The sequence below is a fragment of the Canis lupus genome, chromosome 28 (assembly GCF_048164855.1).
Source record: "Canis lupus baileyi chromosome 28, mCanLup2.hap1, whole genome shotgun sequence".
Classification (NCBI taxonomy): domain Eukaryota; kingdom Metazoa; phylum Chordata; class Mammalia; order Carnivora; family Canidae; genus Canis; species Canis lupus.
In genome coordinates, this window is record NC_132865.1 from 15,725,078 (window position 1) to 15,748,984 (window position 23,907).

A 23,907-nucleotide genomic window follows, 5' to 3' on the forward strand; every position below is an offset into this window, starting at 1 on the left:
TACCATACACAAAAATAAACTCAAAATGGATGAAAGACCTAAAGGTAAGGCAGGTATCTACCAAAATCCTAGAGGAGAATACAGGCAGCAACCTCTTTGACTGTGGCCACAGCACCTTACTGCTTAGACACATCTCCAGAGGCAAGGGAAACAAAAGCAAAAATGAACTATTGGACTTCATCAGGATAAAATGCTTTTGCACAGAAAGGAAACAATCAACAAAACTAAAAGGCAACCTAGGGAATGGGAGAAGATATTCATAAATGATACATCTGTTAAAGGACTAGTATCCAAAATCTATAAAGAACTTACCAAACTCAACACTCAAAAACAAAGAGTCCAGTTAAGAAATGGGGAAAAGACATGAACAGACATTTCCAAAGAAGACAAAAAATGTCCAACACACATAAAAACATGCTTCACATCACTTGTCACCAGGGAAATACAAATCAAAATCACAATGAGCTACCACCTTACACCAGTAAGAATGGCCAAAATTAACAACTCAGGAAACAACAGATGCTGGCAAGGATGCAGAGAAAGGGGAACCCTCTTACTGTTGGTAGGAATGCCATCTGGCGCAGCCACCTTGGAAAACAGTATGGCAGCTCCTCAAAAAGTTAAAAATAGAACTACCCTAAAACCCACCAATTGCATTACTAGGTATTTTTCCAAAGGATAACATAGTGATTTGAAGGTGCACATGCACCCCAATGATGTTATGAGCACTAAGTGTTATATGCAACTAATGAATCCATAAATTCTGTCTCTGAGACTAATAATATACTACTGTATGTTAATTGAATTTAAATAAAAAATTTAAAATATAATTTCTATTTCATTCAATAGTGAAAGCATTTTCCATAGTATATAGTTTGGGGGAATTATTCTAATATTAAAGAATATATGGCATTTAGTAGATATAATCCACATTTAATTTAATATGTTCCCTATTTAATTTGTGCTTTTTAATTTGTGCTCATTCCCCAACCCCTTTTAACAGGGGAAATTCACAAGTAATATTGTTATGAATATCCATTTTTCTTCTAAGGAATTGTTTTTTTAGTACAATTTAATAAGACTGAGACAAGGGTTATGATTTTTTGTCTATTTATAGTATTTATAAAAATGCAAAGTTGAATGTGTATAGATGAGGCATATATAGTATCCTGTTTCCACTGCCTTCCCTCAGTCCACATGGCACATTTACATCATTTGTGTGACCGTTGAAAGCATTCAACTTTTTGACTCCTGAAGTACAGGGTCAAAGGTATAAGTATTTTTATGACTTTCAATACCTATTATCATTTAACTCCTCAAAACCAATTTTACCTATACTTTTATTTTATTTTATTTTATTTTATTTTATTTTATTTTAAGTAAACTGTATGCCAAACATGGGGCTCCAAATCACAACCTTGAAATCGAGAGTTGTGTGCTCTACGGACTGAGCCAGCCAGGTGCCCTCAATTATACCTATATTTCAATATCATCAACTTTCATTTATTTGAATGCTTTCTACATGCTAGGTGCTGTTTAGGCACTGGGGACACAATGATGAAATAAGACAATGAACAGGGAGTTAAATGAGGTGTGATATAATAGAAGTTGGAATAGGGTGCCAGCGGAACTCATGAGAAGAGTAGAAACCAGCCTTCTCCAAATAGGGTCACTACATGGGAAAGGGATAGCAGGCAGATGAAATATGGAGGAAGGAGAATACCACAAACAATGGCCTAGAAAATACAAAGCAAAGCACATCTTAAGTATCATGAGAATATAGAAGGTGAGGTTAGTGTTAAAAGACATGAATATATAAGAATATGTATATGTATATATGCCAGTTTTATAATTACATAATCATCTTTAGGTGTCATTTAATATTTGTCTAATGTATTAACATGTTATAATAATGTTTTCAATACGCACTGCATCTGAGAATATCAAATTCCTGGCATAATCAAACAAATAAAAAGTGGCACACAGATTAGGAAACTCAGTACCACTTGAAAGAAGACAGGCTTCTGTGGTTTAACAGCAGCATGGGCCTATGTGTAGAAGAAGAGGAGTTGGAACTGTAGCAATAGGTGGGAACAGTTGAAGAATCTAAAGTGCCAGGCTATGAAGTTTATTTTGGATTTTTCAATTGTCACTGAAATGACAGAGAAATGTTAGAGGAAACAAAACCATAATGAAAATTAACACTGATTCTCTTAATTAAAGCTGAATTGAATGTTCTGGAAACAACCTCCGAGTAATTGAAGGAGGAAAACCACATTCATAAAGAGATTTTCTCATTCTGATTATCACTGGCACCCCCATACCAACCTTTAGGCCTAAATCCTAACACTTTTGTGAAGGTATAGTCAAAACAAAACCATCTCATTTTGTTTCACTTTAGTACAAATTATATAGAAGAAACACTGAAAGAATTTATGAAATGATAAGAGAGTGCAAGAGTGTGAGAAATATATAAAGAGTCTTGTTTACAAAGAACTAGTTTATTCTTTATAGATCATTGTTAACCTAGAGTCCATGGAACTTTACACTGGACTCCATGCATTTGTTAACCTATGAAATAATATGTAAGACATTGTGTGCATTTGCATAGTCTGTGTATAAAGGATGGAAGAGGGCCTTTACAAATAGATAGAAAAGAAATTCTTGCTGTTGTCTATTATGCAAGCCAAAAGCAGATGGGACAATTTGGCAGAAACAATACTATAAGGGATATAAACCGTTTGGTCCAAGTGCACAGCTCTCTGGTTTGTGTTGAAAGAGTTATGTTACATTATTCAAAAATAAATTTTATAATGTCTGGAACAAGAGTTCTTTCCCCAGTGTTCAAGACACAGAGGGTTTCTGAGAATCTCTTTGAAATCACACTCAAAATTCTGTGCAAATGTATATGTGTATGTACATTTTCTAAGAAATCATTAAAAGGTTCATAAACCCTTCAATGACACTTTCTCATTCCATTTCTGTGCTGGATTTCCTATTTCTGAAGGTAGAGATTCCAGTTCCTGAGACCTTGGGTGTAATTCAGCAGGTGGTGAGGGCACCCTCTCCAACATCCTGCATCTCTGAAGTGTCCATAAGCAAAGCAAGCAGCCATCTAATTATGAATATCATTCCTCACGATTGTTATTACTGTATTTTAGAAGGTTAACAGATGGGGAAGAAATGGTAAAGAGGTAGACAAGAGACTATTATAAGGGCCAAAGTTTAAAGTAACAGAATTTAAATTATGATGGTGTAAGTGGGGATACAAAAGCAAGGATGAGAAGGAGGGATGACTTGATATTTGATATTGTTAAAAAAGAAACAGCACACCTAAAATGGAGTCACTTGGGCTAAGCCCCATGTCGGTAAACCAAGACTTAACATCTACCTAACCTGACTGCAGTTCCAACCTCTCTTGAGAATATAATCTTAACCAGTGAGTCTGAAATTTCCAGGCCAGCACTAGTGAGGTAATCCACTCTGCCTTCCCCCCAAAGGAATGTGACTCTGCCTGAAATAATCCTTCCTTTTGTTCATGATTTCCCTGCTCTATCTCTTTCTGTATTTAAAAGTCTTTCCATTCCAGCAGCTCTTAAAGTTACCTTCTATTTGTTACTTGGGATCCTGCCTGATTCATGGCTTGCTGAATAAAGCCAATTGGAGCTTCACATTTTCTAAGTTGTATTTTGTTTTTAACAGCACATACCACAGCATTTTTTTAAACCCAAGTTGTCTTTAGTGTTTGGAAAACAAATTGTTTTTTAAAATTGTCACTAATGGGGAAAAGAAGGAAACCAGAGATGGTATATAATAGGAATATAATATATTTTGGAAAAAAGCAGACTACAAATTTTAATATTAGCCATACATTAATTTGCAGAACAGATAGGAGCTGGACTTCTATATTACTAATGCTTACAATATATGAATTTCTGGTTATCTCAAGTTCATTAGACTTCTGATTATTGTTGCACTGGAGTCCTGGAAGTTTGAATTTTGAGATATGGAATAAAAATGAGGTCATGGCATAGATAACTAGAGATGATGAAACTATAAAAATGATAAGGAGCTTGATGAGTCCTAGCTGACCTCATTCAGGAAAGTGTAAGTGGGCACTGTTTCTGGAAGATATAGGAGTGGCTTGAACAGAGAGTGGGTCAATATTACTTACTGACATTCAATTCAAATTAGGGGAGGACAGAGGATGTAGAATAATAATCAGAAAGTGACATAAATGTAAGAAGCTGACTGGCTTTCTTTCACTAGAGATAGAGAAAGCTAAATTTCTGGTGGAAATGTTAGGGGAGGGCAGTCCCGGTGGCTCAGCGGTTTAGCGCCACCTTCAGCCCAGGGTGTGATCCTGGAGACCTCGGATCGAGTCCCACGTAGGGCTCCCTGAATGGAGCCTGCTTCTCCCTCTGCCTGTGTCTCTGCCTCTCTCTCTCTCTCTCTCTGTGCCTCTCATTGAGAATAAATTAATAAAATATTTTTTTAAAAAAAAAGGAAATGTTAGAGGAATCACTTGAAAAATCCAAATTTCAATTGAACTGAAGAGATCAGAAAATATTAAGAATAAAGAAAATTTAGTTTATTCATGGGGAACATGGAAGTTTGAGTTAGTAAAAACTAGTGTTAAAACATGTCTTTGCCATGCATCATTTGAATAATTCTGAACTAACCAGAAAAAAAATATGAACTATAATTCACATTAAGTCAATGTTGAGGAAAGTGATATATTTATGTAAAGTTTAATACAGTTGGTTATTTCCAATACTTTATTTAAAGTTCACATTAAAACATATAGAAAAAAATTACAAAAATATCTACCCATTTAAAAGAAAGCAATGTTATGCTTTCTTAAAAAGTCCTGAAAACAGGGTGCTTGGGTAGCTAGGTCGGTTAAGTTTCTGCCTTCAGCTCAGGTCATGATGCCAGGATCCTGCAATTAACCCTGCATCACATCGGGCTCCCTGCTCAGTAGGGAGCCTGCTTCTCCCTCTCCCTCTGCCTGCCACACCTTCTGCTTCTACTCTCTCTCTGTCAAATAAATAAACAAAATCTTGAAAGAAAAAAATGTCCTGAGAGTTAAAGACAAAAAAAAAATATGAAATGTAAATTATTCACTGAGGTTTCTGAAGTAGTTAGAAAGTTTGAATCAAAAGGAGATTATGTTTGAGGCACCTGGCTGGTTCAGTAGGTAAAGCATGTGACTCTTGATCTAGGGGGTCATAATTTCAAGCCCCATGTTGGGCATAGACCTTACTTAAAAAAAAAAAAAAAGTCGAGAGAGATTATGTTTAACAAGGATATGTTACTGTTTAATGTAATGGTTAAAGAAATAGAAAGGTTCAGTGGGGATACTTTTCCATGAAACTTTCCCCTCTGGCAGCTGTTGAACAAAAGGGAGCCAGCATTTGCCACTCATTTCCCTTGAAGAGGGGTTAACTTCTTCCAACAGAATTAAACTTCATGGTTAAGAGCATGAGGTTGAACCTTTTGTGCTTGAATCTTAGAACTGCCCACTTGCTAACTGTACATCTTTTGACAAATTACTTACCTTCTCTAAGTCTCCTTATTTTTATTTGTAAAATGTAAGCACTACTTATGAGAGTTAAATGCCACTGAAAAAATTAATTAGTATGCATTTAAGTTCTCAATAAATTATGACTAGGAATATTATTTGTCATCAGGAATTTGGGAAGTTAGATGGAGATAGTAGATGGATTCATAGGGGAAATGCAAGAATCCACGAATGTTGAGGTCAGGTGTTCCCTTTCAGTTGCCAGAAAAAAAAAAAAAAAAAAAAAGAGGTAAGATTAATGGGAAGGAGAGAAGAGGTTGAAAACTTGTAAACGATTTATTTCTTTTCTTTAAATTTAATATAATCTTGGGATGCCTCTGCCTTTGGCTCAGGGCGTGATCCTGGAGACCCAGAATCAAGACCCACACTGGGCTTCCTGCATGGAGCCTGCTTCTCCCTCTGCCTATGTCTCAACCTCTCTCTGTGTGTCTCTTATGAATAAATAAATAAAATCTTTAATTAAAAAAATTTTTAATATAATTTTAGTTCTTTTAGGAAGGGCCCAATCTCTCCAATTTGCCACAGCCATCTTCCTTCTCTCTTACCTGTAATCTGGCCAAATTTGCTAGGCCCTATGGACATTTGAGTAGTGGAAGTGTGTTTGAAGTGTTTTACACATAAAAACAGAAGAAACTTAAATACTATCTTCCAGAAGAGATGCAGTGTGTCTGTGGGGTCTATTTGTTCAACATCTCTCTTAACAAATCAGCTAGAGCTTCGAAGATAAGAATTCTCATCCTTTCTGACACTTGTTTGGGGCAAGGACAGTAGCAGGAGTAGCAGAGAAATCTCAGACTCAGGTAGTAAGACAACCTACCAATAACCACAAGGACCTCCATTACTATTTCTTACTGTCCTCCTACTATTAGAGCTTTCAAAGAAGTGATTTATACCCTATCATTGCCTTTTCATTCAATCCCTCCATATATCTCCCACAATCAGATTTACATTTTTTACTTCATTTTCTTCTGTGAGATTATAATTGCAAAAGTGAAGTGAACTTGGTTCATTCTTCTCACTTCTTGACTCCAATGAACTATGAAACCAGTAAATAGTTTTTTCCTCTTTCTCTCATCCAGCAATCCACCCTGTAGGGTATGAAATCCTACAATGTGTAAAACAAAATTGTTCTCTTACAACATATTGAATTGTGTACATAGTGCTCGCTTTGGCAGCACATATACTAAAATTGGAACAATACAGAGAAGATTAGCATAGCCCTACACAAGGATGAATTGTGTACATATAAATCTTCACATTCACTATAGGTATATAATATTCATTTGTTATTCTTTATCTGTTTATTATATTCATTTATATATATATATAAAATGAATGTGAAAATTAATTTTATCTTTAAAAATTTAAGCCCTCCAGGTAACAAATATTTTTGTCTTTGTGAGCTATCTAGGTCTCTAGTGAATATTCTTCTTTTTTTTTCTTTTTCTTTTCTTACAACTGTCTAAAAACATAATAACCATTCTTAGCTCAAGCATGGATTTGGCCTGGAGGCCGTAACCTATTTACTTGTGCTTTAAAATAACTGATTCAGCTTACATTGAGGTAGAGTTCTCATTAGAACTAGCCTTCTGAGAAAGGAACTGCTGTAATTATTTTCTCAATTTCTTATCATACATAGACTTTCTTCAATATAGCAAAAATGTTACTGTTGAGAAAACTATTTGCTATGCCTGTTAGTTGATCTCACCAACCTTTTCCTCCACATTTTTTATGCTATGTTTAATCAACTTAAATTATTCACAGTTGATTTCTAGGGCTACCAATAGACCACCTCTGCCTTCTGATAACACTGACTCACCTTATTTCCCTGGGCTTTTTTTTTTTTTTTGGTCTATCATTTTTTGCTTCAGATTTCCCATATTTAAGTGTCTTGTTAACATTATGCATAATACACTCATAGAAGAAAGAGATGAAACACCTTTCTGCCAAGGCAAACACCCTCATTCACAATGCACAGTTGTTTCTTCTCAATTGTGTGCAGGATCTGTCTGCTGGCATGGGTCATTACCATCTTCAAAGATGTAAGACTAAGATATATACCATCTGAACATCTCCAAATTCTGCCTATCTTCCAGGCTATAAACTTTAGAACAAGATTTGATTCTTATGCATCTATTATGGTCTGAATGTCTGTGTTCCCACCAAATTCATATGTCAAAATCCTAATGTCCAATGTGATATAGCATTAGTAGATGGGGCCTTTGGGAGTTGAAGTCATGAGGGTAAAACCATCGCGAATGGGATTAGTGCCTTATAAAGGAGGCTCCAGAGAAATCCTCTGCCCTTTCTACCAAATGAGGACATTAAGGAGAAGGTGCCAGCTTATGAACTCCAAAGAGGACCCTCAACATAAGATGACCATGTTGGCACCTTGATCCTGGACTTTCCAGTCTCCAGAACTGTGAGCAACACATTTCTGTTCTTTAGAAACCACCCAGTTGGTGGTATTTTGTTGAAGCAGCAAAATCAGACTAAGAATCTTTCTCCCCTTAGGGGAATAGTTTCTAAACCAATTACAAAAAAAATAAATAAATAAATAAATAAACCAATTACATAGTAAAATTAATGTTTACCTCATCACACACCAAGTGATGTCTGATGAGGTAAAGTCCAGAAACAGATTTTCTGAAGAGTTTTATCATGATCTACTGCCACATACCTGAAAGATTCGCTTTCATTAGTATTAGAAGCAGTGGTTTTCTTCATGGCGGTGCAGATTCCAGCATCTTACTACCCCTATCTAAATGAGCCTGAATGCCTCTTTCCTTGTCCTTGTTTGGGAATTACTCTAGTTTAAGACTTTGCTTAGTTGATCTTCTGACTGGTTATTGTCATAAGTATCTATTCTCTTGAGCATTCCTTATTAGTCTGATATCCCAGGGCAATTTTAGGAGTGTAGAGTAACAAAGAGTATCTTATCATGATGAGGGGAAATAAAGGAAGATTATTGTTCATTTATTCAACATTTATGAGTAGTTCCATGTGCCAGGCATTTAGGCATTGTGCTTTTGATGCTAGAAATAGTGAACAGATCCTGTTTTCAAGTGGTTCATAGTAAAACTGGCATGACTTTCTACTAGACAGACAATATAATGAGTAGGTGAAGTCCCAGAATAAGGGTTACAATTAGAAAGGGGACACATGATAAACAAGTTTATCGTGAATTACTTTTTGAGAAGAGGACATCTGATTTATTTTAAAGAAAACATAGGAATGTGAAAAACAACAAAAATGTTCAGAAATGAACATTCAGGGTAATAACATGCATAAGCAATGGTGCTTCTAAAGAACTGCCAATAGTTAAGTAAAACTGAAGTGTAAGAGCCACCTGAGTAAGTAACATAAGAGATACCAAATTTGTAGTGGATAATCTACTGTAAGATGATCTATATCATCTTTCAGGGCACTTGGCTGGCTCAGTCAGTAGACCAACTTGACTCTTAATCTCAAGGTTGTGAGTTTAAGCCCTGCGTTGGGTGTAGAGATCATTTAAATAAATAAAACTTTAAAAAATGTCACCTTTCATTCTAGAAACATATACTGAGTGGCTCTGATATGCAAGTGATTGTCGTAGGTCTGCAGTGAAAAACCAAGACCTTACCATCATGGAATCTGCATTCTAGCTGTGAAGGAGACAATAAATAAACCACTAGTAAACTATATTGTCTGTCAGATGGAGACAAATATCTGGAGAAAAAGTTTATAAGGGATGAGATAAGAGCATGTGTGTATTAATGTGTGCAAGGGTAAATGTTGCACTTGCATGTTCATGTGCAAAAGTTCTTTTTTATAGGATGATCAAGCCTTCACTAAAGAAGTGGCTTTTGAGCAGAGACTTGAGGGTAGTTTTATCCTGTTATATCTTTTATTATAATATTCTAGTTTTACACATATGGACTGTTTTTCTAGAACATTTCTAGCAGATAAAATTGTAAATGCAAGGTCCTTTGAATGGGAGAATGCTGTGTTTTGAAAGCACAGCCAGAAGGTTGGCGTTCCTGGTGTGGAAACCTTAAAAAGAATAGTGGATAAAGTGGAAAGCTGATGGCAGTGGAGGTGGTACAGATTAGACAGGGCTTTTTAGAGAGTCTCTTTCAGTACTTGTACCCTTGTTGCTCCTTCTCTCTTAGAGACAAGGAAATGTCTAGCCCCAGGCACTAAAGAACAGGTATTTGGTATTTTTAACTAAATACTTAAGCTTAAAAGCTGAAAATCTTCATGGAGAGATTTTGCTAAATTTTTATAACTTTTTTTTTTAAACTACATCAGAGAATTTTCAATGTAAGTAAAAGTACCATCAGGATTTATGTGTTTTTTGTTTTGTCTTATTTTTTAATAACAGAGAAGAGAAAGTACCATTACTACTTTGCACCTGAGAAAATTGGAGCAAAGAGAGGTAAAATGCCTTCTTAAACTATAAACCTGGGTTTAAGAGTGGGAAAAGTGGTGCTGTAAAGACTGCCCTAGGTCAATCACCCACTCAGAGGACAGCCCTTTACTTTCAATTGACTCCCCAGGGCAGGAGCAATTACCTTCCCAACCTCTTGGACACTTCAGTAAGCAAGATCAGAGAACAGCTTCAGCTTTTCATAAGTCTCTCATTCCTCTTCCCAAGTCTCCAAAACCTTTTACCTTGAGCAATGGTTCATCAAATATATACAAGCAAAAAGTATTTCCTAGGAACTTGTTAGAAATGGAAATTATGAAGTGGGGCCCCCCACATCATTTTGACAAGCGTTCTGACCTCCCGATTCACATTAAAGCCTGAGACTCATTCTCTCCTGGTCTGAGAGAGAGAGAGAGCCAGAAAGAGAAGGGGCTGGTGGGGGATGGACGAGGCAGGAAAGCCCAGGAAATAGTGCTGGAAAGTGAATTCAAATAGCTTTTTATATTGGGTTTTTACCTTGGTAATTTACGAATGATTGTAAACAACCACAAATTGAAACACATAGTTACTTTAAGGTCTCTTTAGCAGAAATCAATCTTCTATCATGGCAGTTCTCCTATATTCTGGTCTATTACTTGATAGGTCATTTCCTCACAGGGATGACTAACAGCAATTCAATGGAAAATGCTCTTTATATTTAAACAGCACTTTCTGTTCCAAGATGTCAAAATGCTTGACAAGTAGTGAAATGTAGCTCACTAATTTTCTCAACCTCGTGGCAGTAAATAGTCAACATCTACCATCATTGCTGTTCACTGGTGATTTCTTGGCAGGGAAAGTTAAAAGTGCCTTGGCTGTCTATTGGAAGTCAACGGCTGGAGAAACTATTGTTCATTTTGGATCCCATAGGGCTGTATCTGATGCATTACTCACTGAGTTCTATTATTACATCCCAAGGATAGATAACTACACTCATCAAGGTGAAAGCCCAAAGATCATTCTTGTACTTTCTTTGATTAAACCTAGTGTTTGAAAAATCATCTGGCCTAATCTACATTTAATGATGGTATGAATGCTACTTAAATCCCTGATACTTTTGGTTGCTTAGAATTGATGCCACTTGAAGAATAAGAAGCAAAAGCTCATTCCATTGGGGAATTCTTGAGAGCCACGACTGTTTTAGTCATCCGTCACTCCCCAGTGACCAGTGCAGTATCTGGAATAGTATATGTAATCAGTAACTATTTTTTGAATGTATGGTACGGAAATAAGTCAAGATACTTTTAGAGTTGGAAGCCACCTGTCAGGAGGTGAAAAACTAGTTTAAAAACTCCAAAATCTCAAAACTTAGTGTGAGATGAATGCTTATAAAAACCTGATAAACCTTAGTATGAGATGAATGCTGATAAAAACTTGATAAAAACCTGACAAAAACATCTACTAATCAGTCAAAAAAAAGTTTCAGAATTTAAATTTGGGTATGTTTTCAAGATGAAGATTCCTCTTACCTACCATTTCTTATGATAAAACGTTGAAGCCTACGACCAACAGACAATGTACTGGTTTGTGACTTAAAATTTTGGTAAGTTTTATCCCATTTTGGAGGCCTGAAATAAAACTAATGCACAAATATTCAAAGTTTCATCAGTGAAAAAACCTAATTTCCAAAATGTTGAAGGCTGGTTTCTCAAAATATTAAAATGATCACATTCATAAATGAAAGCACCCTATTTTTTTTTTTTTTTATTAAAAAAAAAGGGACTATAGGAGCACCAGGCTGACTCTGTTGGTGCAGCATGCAACTCTTGATCTTTGGATTGTAGTTCAGGCCCTGTATTGGATGTGGAGATTGCTATAAAATAAAATAAAATAAAATAAAATAAAATAAAATAAAATCTATAAAGTTGCATCATTACTGTTAGTAATTTGATTTTGTTTGAAAAATTTGCTTGTTTTAAATAAAACAAAGTTCAACTACAGTGACCTATATATCATTAATCTTAAACTTCCTGTGTTAGATTCGTTCTGTACCCAAAACGCCAACCATGCATATTAAGCTGAGATTTGTTTTTTGTGTATGATTTCTGTTCCCCTTTCCTGTTTGAATTTTACCCTTTCCTTTAAAAAAAAAAAAAGTTATTTGTTCATTCATGAGAGACAAAAAGAGAAGTAGAGACCTAGACAGAGGGAGAAGCAGGCTCCCCGTAGGAAATTCAATGCAGGACTTCATTCCAGGACCCCAGGATCACGATGTGAGCCAAAGGCAGATGCTCAACCACTGAGCTGCCCAGGTGCCTGAATTTTACCCTTTCTTAACAATCTTGCTAAAAATCAGTGTGGTTTATAACCACTCTGTTTAGCACTCTACCATCAGGACCTAGGATAGTGAGTAGTACATAAGAAACAAATACAATTTCTAAATTACCCTGATTAAAATCCATACTTCTCCTGGCTTTAAGCACTTGAAGACAGAAATAGTTTCTAATTGCACAAGAACATATGAATAATCCAGAGTAAATGTTAACTATAAATACAATGATCTACTAAAGTACAGAAAACATGAAATCTGGTATTACTTCCTGATAACCCTGAATTCAGAGCTATGTTAAAAACTTACTTGAGGCGTATTACCATTTTCTGAGTACACACTGAAGGAAGAAGTTGACAAGAGAGTATGTAAGATTTTCCAGGCTCAAATAGAGCTTGACTCATCTGCATGGAAACAGCAGGAAGGGTAAAAGACAGAGGGTCCATTGTCTGCTGGATTAAGCACCCCCTGCTGCAAGGCATGCAAGAGAGGAGACTGACATCTAGGTTTCAAGGATCCTTACTCAACTAATCTGCTCTTACAGGATCAAATTATAGGCAAAAAAAAAAAAAAAAGAAAGAAAGAAAGAAAGAAAAAGAATATGAGAATCATTGCTGTGTACCTTTAAAAAATGTGGTTCAATGAATGGTCCATTAACTCTGACCAATCAGAATAATTCCTCCTTTCTTGATGGAACAGTTCTGGTGGAAATGAACAGAGGTGGGCATGGGATGGAAGGGGGGTACTTTCCTTCTGTTACAGATTTTAAACTTTAATTTTCCTATGATTTAAGCCTAACTTCAATCTTACTAAAATTTATGGGCTTTTTAAAAACTAAAATTAAATAAACTGAGTACTGAGGGTGAAAAAACACCTCATAATCATTTTTTTCATAATCATTTTAAGATAGATTTATTGCTGTGAAAATTACCAGAATTGTCTTTGTTCCAAATATGAGACTGCCATAACATTTCAATTATGATTATTAGTGAATAAAAGTTCACCGGTTGTCTCCATCTGGTAATATTACCAGAGACTTCACTTGATGAAATTTAAAATTATTTATTGTATTGAAAATGCTACAAGACCCTAAATTGAACTACATTATGTAGCACATAATATCAACAAATGGGCAGAATTCTGACATCTCTCCTACCTTCATCAGCTCTTCCTCCTTTACCTCCTTCCTTTCCTCCAGTTCTTCCCACAAGCAAGTAAATGGATGTATAACAAATAGTAGAGATCAAAACCCTTATATTCGGGACATCTGGGTGGTTCAGCAGTTGAGTGTCTGCCTTTGGCTCAGGGTGTGATCCCAGAGTCCAGGGATGGAGTCCCATATCAGGCTCTCTGCATGGAGCCCATTTCTCCTCCCTCTTCCTACATCTCGCCTCTCTCTGTGTGTCTCTCATGAATAAATAAAATATTTTTCTAAAAAAACCCTCATATTCACAATAGGAGTTGGGAATGTGGTATCTCAAAATAACAAGTTTTAGATACTTTAAATTGGTTTTAAATACATTATCCGTGTCTTACTAGCTGTGTGACCACTGATAACTTAATCATTTTGTCTGTTTGCCTATACGTAAAACAGGTAATAATAATGTCTACCTCTTAGGATTGTTGTCAGGGGGAATCTATTTGGTTTTAGAACATCATTTAGCACAGAGTAAGCAAAATAAATATTATTTTTCACTTCTCTGAATATGTAAAACATTTACAATTTGGATCCATAGTCTCAAAATCTAATATTCACTGATGTGAATGGCTGATTAGCTAAATGGAGGGGGGAAGTGTTATAGTAATTATTCCTTTAGTTTTTCATTTTATCTTATTTTTTTAACTGAAAACTAGAATCACCATTTCCTGGCATTATCTGTTGTTGATAAACAGTTCAAAACCATAATGTTGTTTGGAGGAGGCACTGAATATTTGAAATGAAGGGAACTAAGAAATAGTAGAAAATAAACTTTTTGGATTTTATTAATCCCAAGTGAAAGATGAAACTAATGGTGACATATGTGAAAACTATAGAAGTCATACAAAAAGAACCTCAAGTACTTACAGAATAGTTGAAATTCAAATGATAGCAAATGACTAATTCTTAAATCAAGAACCCTTCACTAAAATTAAAAACATAAATGCTTTCTTTTTCTTGCTTTCTTGTAGGAGGTGAAAGAGTACTTGGTAGGTGTCAGACTATTTTAAAAAAGCAGATTATAGTGGTGATATTTTAGAAGCACAAAAATACTGAGGCAGATCTTATAAATGACTTGTTTAAAATAATTTCATACTTAATAGAAACCTAGTAGAAATGCGTTACAAAATTATCCAATGTAGCTACAGAAGAGAATTTTCTGTGAATTTTATGTTATTACGTTTTAAAATTATAGATTATATGGCCAAGTGCTCCAATTTGGTTGCAAATTATATAAATAATGTTCTAGTTCGAGGCAAAAATTACTACGCTTAACTTTCACCTAGTAAGTGAGTGTGTGCTTGTGTAAATAAAATGATATAAACTCATGAATGTTAGCATTGTGTCAATGAAACTAGATTAGTATGTTATTTAACTCAGGTAAACCATTAGCATCATCAGTGTTTATTAAGCAATGCAATCCTTTAGGTAGGAGGCATAATTCTCTAGAATAGAAGTTGATAATGGCAAATACACAAACTGGAATATGGTGAAAAAAAACAGACAATATAGATTTTTTAAAAATTAAACCTAAAAGCCTGTTTAACATGATCTCCTCTTCAAGTTGATGAAAGTAATAATGTAGATTTTCCTGGGTCAGGCTCCTGTGAGGTCTACAGGCAAACATAAGTAGGAATAGATCTAAGCCTATTTCCATTTTTGTGTTTACCCTTAAGCATGTCCAGTTCTTGTAGCATAGAGAAAAAGCACTAGATTGACCATGGCATGAAACAAGTTGAATTCTGGCCTTTTACTTAATAACTCTGGGTATTGCTTAAGTGGGCAAACTGCTAAGCATCATGAACTTCAGTTTTACTCTCTGCAAAATAAAGATAATCCTTGCTCTTCCAACTTTGGAAAGTTAGGATAGTCCAATGAGAGAATGAATATTAAAATGCTTTGAAAATATATAGCTTTCAAAATTTAATTTATCACCATTATTTCAGGATGAAGTTAAACTTTCAACTAGTGTGAATTTCCATAAATCTGTATAAAAATTGAACATTTCAGCAACACTCAGGAATGTTTAGATGTTACAAAACACATCCAAACCAGCATATTTCTTCCTAAACAGTTAAGTAATACATACACTTTGTAATGTGTTTGGAAATATCAAATGTGATTGAAAGGAAGTAAAGGTCACCCTGACTTTCTATTTAAGTTAATTATTGATAATTGATTTTTAAACTTTCTTTGGGTCTTTTTCAAAATCTATCTATGTGATATTCAAAACCAATATACTTTATATATTATTAACATTCTTTTCACGTAACATTTCTCAAAAAGGAAAATTTTTTAAGATTTTATTTATCTATCTATCTATCTATCTATCTATCTATCTATCTATCTATCTATTTATTTATTTGACGGGATCCCTGGGTGGCTCAGCGGTTGAGCTCCTGCCTTCGGACCAGAGAGTCCTGGGATCAAGTCCCACATCAGGCTCCCTAAATGGACCCTGCTTCTCCCTCTGCTTTTCTGTCTCATGAATAAATAAAAAAAATATTTTTTAAAATTGTTATTTATTTATTTGAGAGAGTGCACATGGAGGAAGTGCACAAGGAGGAAGGAGAGGGAGAAACAGACTCCCCAGTGACCAGAGAGCCTGATAGGGGGCTCAATCCCAGGACCCCAAGATCACAAAATCAGGACCTGAGCCGAAGGCAAACGCTTAACCAACTGAGCCACCCAGATGTCCCTCAAAAAGGAAATTTTAAGTAATAGGTTTCTATATTGTTTCCTACTTTAAGCATCTTATAATAATTAATGATGAAGGCTATATATGAGCTATTTTGTAGATTAATGAAATAAAGTTTAGCATAGATAACCTAAATAAATATATTAGAAATTCATGTGTTAAAGGATATCTGTTTTTGAGTGTTTGAATATTTCAATTGTTTCATAGGTTTTCTAATATTTATATTTAATTAGTCCATGTAAATTTTTAGTTAGTATTTTTTAATGAAAATGAAAAATGTTAAATAAATACTGCTCCACTTGGAAGCTGACATAAAAGCCCTAGAAAGCTTCCTTCTCCTCAAATAAGGTGGTAGATATTAAAGCACTAAAGAAATACAGTTTACACTTGAGTTTAAATAAAAATCTGAAAAAATACTTTAGAATTGTTGCTTACTCAATATTCTGTTAATAACTGGTAAAAGACATATGGAGAATGATTAAACATTAATAGTTTTTAGGCTATGCTCTAAAATATATCATTTTACTGATGTCCAAGAGACATTTCAGTCTGAGATTAATAGGGCAGAAACTTTAAGCCAGGGAAAATTCTGTCTTGATAATGCATTTGAGACAGCAGTTATTAGAAACCAGAAAAATAATACCAATAACCTTCAAATTAATATTGACCCTAAAGTTATAGCAACTGCAACAGAAGTTACATACTGAATTAAAATTCCTAAACTAGGGATCCCTGGGTGGCTCAGAGGTTTAGCACCTGCCTTCGGCCCAGGGCGTAATCCTGGAGACTTGGGATTGAGTCCAACATTGGGCTCCCTGCATGGAGCCTGCTTCTCCCTCTGCCCATATCTCTGCCTCTCTCTCTCTCTCTCTCTCTCTCTCTGTCTCTCTCTGTCTCTCATGAATAAATAAATAAAATCTTAAAAAAAAAAATTCCTAAACTAGTGGGGCACCTGCGTAACTCAGTTGTTTAAGCACCTGGCTCAGGTCGTGATCACAGGGTTGTGAGATAAAGGCTGGTATTGCTCTCTGTGCTTAGTGGGGAGTCTGCTTGAGATTCGCTGCCTCTCCCTCTGCCCTGCCCCTTGCTGTGCATCTCTCTCTCACAAATAAATAACTTTTTAATTCCTAAATTAGTATTATAATTGATGCAGTTTATATGAAATACTTCAATAAGTTAATAAAATGAAAACAGTAAAGATTGTCATAAATATTCATGTCCTAGAAAGGATTTCAAGGGAATTTCTGATAGTATAAGTTAATACATGATTAGTCATATTACTTTTATTTATAAAACATCCAAACATACATCTACAAAATTATATGTCGAGAAATGTATTCTAGAATTAATTTTTGAAACAGTGCTTTTATTGTTCTTGTATTTTCTAATTGAGAGATCTGGCCTTTCAGCATTTTTAATTAAGTAGGCTCCATGCCCAGTGTGGGCTCAAACTCACAACCCTGAAATCAAGAGTCTCATGCTCTACTGACTGAGGCAGTCGGATGCCCCTTGGCCTTTTAAGTATTTTTAAATCATAAAGCTATCAGATATAAAGCAGGATGAAACCCAATAACCCAGGTCATGGCATTTGTTAATATAAGTATCTGTATAGAAGTGTTATAATAACAGTTAATGAAGTAGAACCAAAAATAGACATCACTGATCAACAGTGACTATTTTAAAAATCTAGTTAATATTATACTACCTGTGTGAGGGTGGCATGGAAGACTGAAATAAATGTCAGACCAAGCTTGGTTCTCTTACTTGAAAAAAGTTGTAGTATATTGGGTCCATGTCCTGATTTGGAGCTATATAACTGTTATTCTCATGTTTCTAGTTTACATTTTATTAGGTTTAAGTGTAAAAAGAACTGAAATGTTCCTTCCTCTCTTTCTCTGCTCATTCTCCCACAGAAAAAGCAAAGGATACGTAATGAGTAGATAGATCTGATAATTTACAATGGGACAAGTCTCTATTCTGAAACACCGTTAAAATGAGAACACTCCAAATGAGGATTTTGTGAGACACTGGAAATTATAGCATGAATATATGGAAGAATGTGTTCTGTACATGGTAAAACATATTCTTCAAAGCAGAAAATCTGATGGAAGGCCAGAGAATGTAATACATTAAAAATGATCAAATGAAACAAAAGTATGTTCCAAGCTGACAGGCAACTATAATACTATTCTCATATAATTGGATGGTAGTTACAACTTGGTAAGATCAAGTTTAAAAACGTTCAGTTGAATAAACACATACATACACATGTATATATCAACCTGAGTAGGTAAATACATATTTATATTTATATTCATTAAAGATTCTTATTGAAATTTTAAAAATATTCTCCTAACTTTTGAAAAATAAATAGTGAAAAGATAAATTTCCTTTGCAAAACATCTCTGGAAACAGAGTCTTCAAATGCTTCTCCAAGAACTTGTCTATTTTAAATGAAATCCAGCTATAATCAAATATTTGAAATAGAATGAAAATCTTTAGGATGCCTGGGTGGATCAATGGTTGAGTGTCTGCCTTCAGCTCAGGGCATGATCCTGGGGTCCTGGGATCGAGTCCCACATTGGGCTTCCCCGCAGGCAGCCTGCTTCTCCCTCTGCCTATGTCTCTGCCTCTCTCTCTGTGTCTCTCATGAATAAATAAACAAAATCTTTTAAAAAAAGGAGAATGTTCATGAAAATATACACATATACATGCATATATATTCACACAATTGATTAAATATAAGTAATATATAATATATATAAATTTATTTCGAATATATGTGTTTACATGTATTTACATGTTTAAAACTGGTATTTTCATTATTTTAACTTCTCATCTTAGAATTAGACTATACCAACAATCTATGCCTCAAACCTTTGGTGAATAGCTAATAAGTTCAGTGTTCAGGGATTAACAATATGGGTTTGGAAATTTAGGGACACACTCCTACTAATGACTTCTACATTTTACTTGAAAGAATATAGTCATTCTATTACCAGGTACACATGAATAGGCTCTATCAACCAAAACAAATTATTGCAAATTTGGCTGGAGCTGTTGATCACCAGAAAATTCTCATTTGTGAACAACTATGCCTTAGATACAAGCTCTAGACAGTTTTTGTACTGGTTTCCTTAAACCAAATGACTTATATCAACAATAAAAAAACACATTAAGAAAAAATACATAAGGATGCCTGGGTGGCTAAGTCAGTTAAGCAACTGACTCTTGGTTTCAGCTCAGGTCATGATCTCTGTCGGAGTCAAGGGATCAAACCCTTCGTCAGGCTCCTTGCTCAGCGAGGAATCTGCTTGAGGATTCTCTTTCTTCCTCTCCCTCTGCCCTTAAATAACCCTCACCCTCTGGGTGTATCACTCTCTCTCTCTCAAATAAAAAAATAAATCTTAAAAAAAAAATTAAAAAAAACCTTTGTGCTTTTTAAACCCCACAAGTGATCATACTAAAGCAGGTATGTGTATTAACAATGCAGTTTTTATAGGTGGGGTTTCCACTCAAGTTTTCACATTAAATGAGGCTTGATTTTTTAATTTCAGTTTAAAGGTGTTTGTGTTGATCAAATCTAATCAGTAGCACCTAGTAATGAACAAGACCCTAAATAAAAAAAATGCTTATATGTTCTCTCTAAATTCTTTGAGCTTCAGTAAAATAGATAGTATATACCAAAAAGAGTCCTTGGTATATGATGTACAATGCAGTTACAAGTTAATTTTCCTTTTTGGACAACTTAATGATATGAACAATGATAAACTTTTTCAGTTGTTACATACACATACACACACATACACACAGGGGTCTAATACGGCAGATAATTATCAGGCTCTTTATAAAGACTTTCGTTAGTGGAAGTAAATGTTAACCACTCCATAAATTAAAGTTGTTGTCTCCCAGGAACTTCCACAGTGTATTACAAAAAAAAAAAAAATAAGTCAACTGATCTTTTAAGTACAGGAGCCTCCCCAATTTATCTGACATTTGCTTCTGACATCATCGCCCTTATTCAACAACCTTAATATAATTTCTGATAAATTAGTGACAAGAGTGACATATGGTAAAATTCAGAAAAAAATAAGATGTAGAATTAATAGCCAACTGACTTTTCCCAGGTCATCCAATCAACTACTTGCAGAGTTAAAAATAGAAGCTAAGTCTAATTCCCACTGCTACTGCCAGATCAGAGCCCAACAGCTTTGCTTTGTGTTGACTTCAACCTCTCTCACCAGTGGCATTACCTGCACAGAGACATCTCCCCATGAGGCTCAGGGGCATTTCAAGGCTTAGTTTAACTAACATGGGAGAAGTAGGAAAAGAGTTCATAAACATTTGAGAAAAATTATGGTAATGAGGTCTGGTTGTAAGTTGCCAATGAGAATAAAAACAACAAAAATTGAAAACATTTATTAACCTTTACAATGTTTCAGACACAGCACTAAGTTGTCTTTTATGTTCTCTCTCTCTCATTTTTTTTATAAGTATTTCTATCCCAGCTTTCTTTTCTTTTTTTTTTTTTTAAGATTTTATTTATTCATGACAGAGAGAGAGAGAGAGAGAAAGAGGCAGAGACACAGGCAGAGGGAGAAGCTGACTCCATGCAGGGAGCCCGACGTGGGACTCGATCCCCGGTCTAGGCAGAAGGCAGCACCAAACCGCTGGGCCACTGGGGCTGCCCTATGTTCTCTTCCTTAATCTTCACAACTCTGTGATTTTCCTGTTTTAAATACCAAGAAACCACTCACAGCAGTTAAGCAACTTACCCTAAGTCACATAGATAGTAAATTGTAAAGGTGGGATTCAAACTAGTTGGAATTCAAAGCTCAAATTCACTTCTTAAAATACATGAATTAGACATAAGTGGTAGCCCAAACTCCCAAAATAAACAAAGAGAAGGGAAAGGTCTAGTTATCAGCATACTTTGAAGATGATGCTTAGAGCTTTTTGATTCATTTTGAAAGTGATCAAAAGCAGCCTGAGAGCTCTGAGTAAAATTATCAAATTGAACAAAATACATTAATTTTATACTCAAACATTTTGAAATCAACTCAATTCCTTTGCTTTCATAACACTGTACTACCATGTTATTTCATTTTCCTCTTTAGTTATTAAGGGGAAATTCAAACATTTCGGGTTTTGGCCTGAACGAGTTAGTGTTTTTTTTAAAAAAGATGCCAACACTCTTCCACTTATTCAATGGACTGTTTAGCGTCAGACCATTTTAGTGTCAGATTTAATTTCTGTGGTGAAATAGTGACTTCACAAAGCCCTAGTAGAGATGTTACAGGATCATTATCTCAAACCTACATACAGGTGAAAAATGCTTTCAGTCAACTGAAATTTTGCTTTCTCCATGAGTGTGTTCTTTATAATAAATGAGATTGAAAAAGGCATGGAGATAAGAGAATCACTGACTAATAGTTTATTATTAAAACCTGTATCAAAAAAAAAAAAAAAAAACCTGTATCTTGCATTGTGAATTTTCTAAAAGTCCAAACCCATTGTAGTTGAAGAAAGAAGGGTAATGTCATGTTCTTCTATCCAGAGTAAATGGACTGTGCTTGGCTGAGTGTCTTAAACTGCTTACTAAATGTATCTCAAGTTTTAATGTGCATCATCTCTAATTCCACCTATCAAAACCTCAGAGGGAAGATAAAGTTTGGCAAGAAAAAAACTCATCTCCACCACACCTACGAAAACAATCACAATGAAAATGTGTAGAATGCCAATTATTTTGTGTTGGGGCAGCTTTCAAAACTAAATGGTATTGATTTATTTTGTTGTTCAACAAATATTATAATGCCTATAAAGCCAAATATAAAACTAATCATTTGACTTGGAGAAACTTTTATGCTCTTGATATTTTACTGTTTTAAAATAACTGTGTACATTTCCTTACTGAGTGCTAACCATAGTATATGATATTAATAAGCTCCCTAGAAACCTGAATAGTTATAAAATATACCAAATACTAGTGTTTCATGCTTTATTTATTTTGTTCTCTAAGATGGAGATGATATAAGTAATGAAACCTAGATTTGTTTTCTATAGGAGCACCAACCATGTCTTGACCTTTATCAATGGAGGCTCTCAGGTTACTATAAGCCTCTAATCATTAGACAATCCTAATAAATATGAATGTGTCACAGTAGTAAAGAATGTCAGCCCTATTGCATTTTGGCTTGATCAACTGCAGGAAAGCACAAATTAGTTGAAGGCAGTTTCCCCAAGAATAACTCACTTCCTTAAGATGAGAGATTAATTTGGATGAAAAATGGTTTGTCACAATTTATTTTGGAGGGTAGTAGTTTAAAAAATGGAAATGCAGTCTTTTCAGAATGAAGCCTCCTAAAAGTGCATTGTTCTCCAGGGAGCTTATCTTATAAATAAACCTCATATGTGTAATTTACTTTTCTAAAATTTTCATATATTACTGTTGATTACAAATTTTAAAATCTTTAAAATCTTTTTAAATTTTTACAATATTTAAAATTTGACAGTCTTTGGGGTGCCTGGGTGGCTCAGTCAGTTAAGCATCTTCCTTTGGCGTAGGTCATGATCACAGGGCTCCTGGATGAGCCCCTCATCCAGCTCCCTGCTCAGTAGGGAGTCTGCTTCTCCCTCTCCCTCTCCTACTGGCTCTCTCTCTCTCTCTCTCTCTCTTTCTCTCTCTGTCAAATAAATTAATAAAATCTTTTTTTAAAAAATTCAACAGTGGGGATCCCTGGGTGGCTCAGTGGTTTAGCACCTGCCTTTGGCCCAGGGCGTGATCCTGGAGTCCCGGGATCAAGTCCCGCATCAGGCTTCTGGCATGGAGCCTGCTTCTCCCTCTGCCTGTGTGTCTGCCTCTCTCTCTCTCTCTCTCTCTCTGTGTCTATCATGAATAAATAAATAAAATCTTTTAAAAATAAAAAAATAAAAAATTCGACAGTATTTAAATCTGTATTTGATTATTGAGACAGATTATTCTTAGTGAGTTCACTGGGTACCTACCAATTCATATTCAACATTATTTTTGCAAGTCCTAGCAAGATTACGTTTTGTGAATGGATAGAAGATATTAACACCCTGGTTGTTTTTCACTACATTTCAATTATCAGAGAACCTGAGTGTGAAAAATCATGGAGAAGAGTGTTAGAAATGGCATTAAAGAGATTACTGATTTTTTGGTTTATGCAGTCAGATTCTGCAGTATACAACAGAAGGAACAAAGTAGGTTGTACTGCTGCTATGACTGTAATAACCAAAAAAAAAAAAAAAAAAACCAGTATTTCTACCCTCAGTCTCATCAACATGGTAGTGCATTGATTAAGGTATGGGCTTCTTTTTGCTTACTTAGGCAAAGGTCAGAATGCTTATTTGTTTTATGCCTGCTCTTTAAAGTTTTGATCAGACAGCAATAAAGACAAATGTATTAGAGAAATGCTTATTAATAGGTTCTCCATCCCAATCAACCAAAGAAAAGGCATTCCTTAAAATACTGTTGTGAAATGTCTAGGGTATGTCTATCTATGTTCTTGCAACCTTTCAGTTTTAAGTAGCTTTTCAAAAATATGTTATAAACATGTCACTTCATCCTTGACATTTTAGTATGGTAATGTCTAATTCAGGTGCAACATGATGCAATCTCCAGCAAGCTCTTTGTTTCTCCCCTGTTGGACAATGCAAACCAAGACAATCTTCTGAGAAGGGAAAAGTC

At 35.1% G+C, this 23,907-nt stretch overlaps 1 protein-coding gene, 1 long non-coding RNA gene and 1 other non-coding gene across 10 annotated transcripts in view; 2 read left to right on the forward strand and 1 right to left on the reverse strand.

Moving 5' to 3' along the window:
• Positions 1-23,907, forward strand: part of LOC140620232 (uncharacterized) — a 406,983-nt gene that overhangs the window by 107,683 nt on the left and 275,393 nt on the right. The window lies entirely within an intron of this gene.
• The window catches only part of PKIA (cAMP-dependent protein kinase inhibitor alpha), a 124,199-nt gene that overhangs the window by 64,136 nt on the left and 36,156 nt on the right, over positions 1-23,907 (reverse strand). The gene's annotated exons all lie outside the window — the stretch shown is intronic.
• LOC140620463 (U6 spliceosomal RNA) lies at positions 6,744-6,849 on the forward strand. The gene has a single exon (XR_012020248.1). It is a non-coding gene; the product is annotated as a U6 spliceosomal RNA (small nuclear RNA).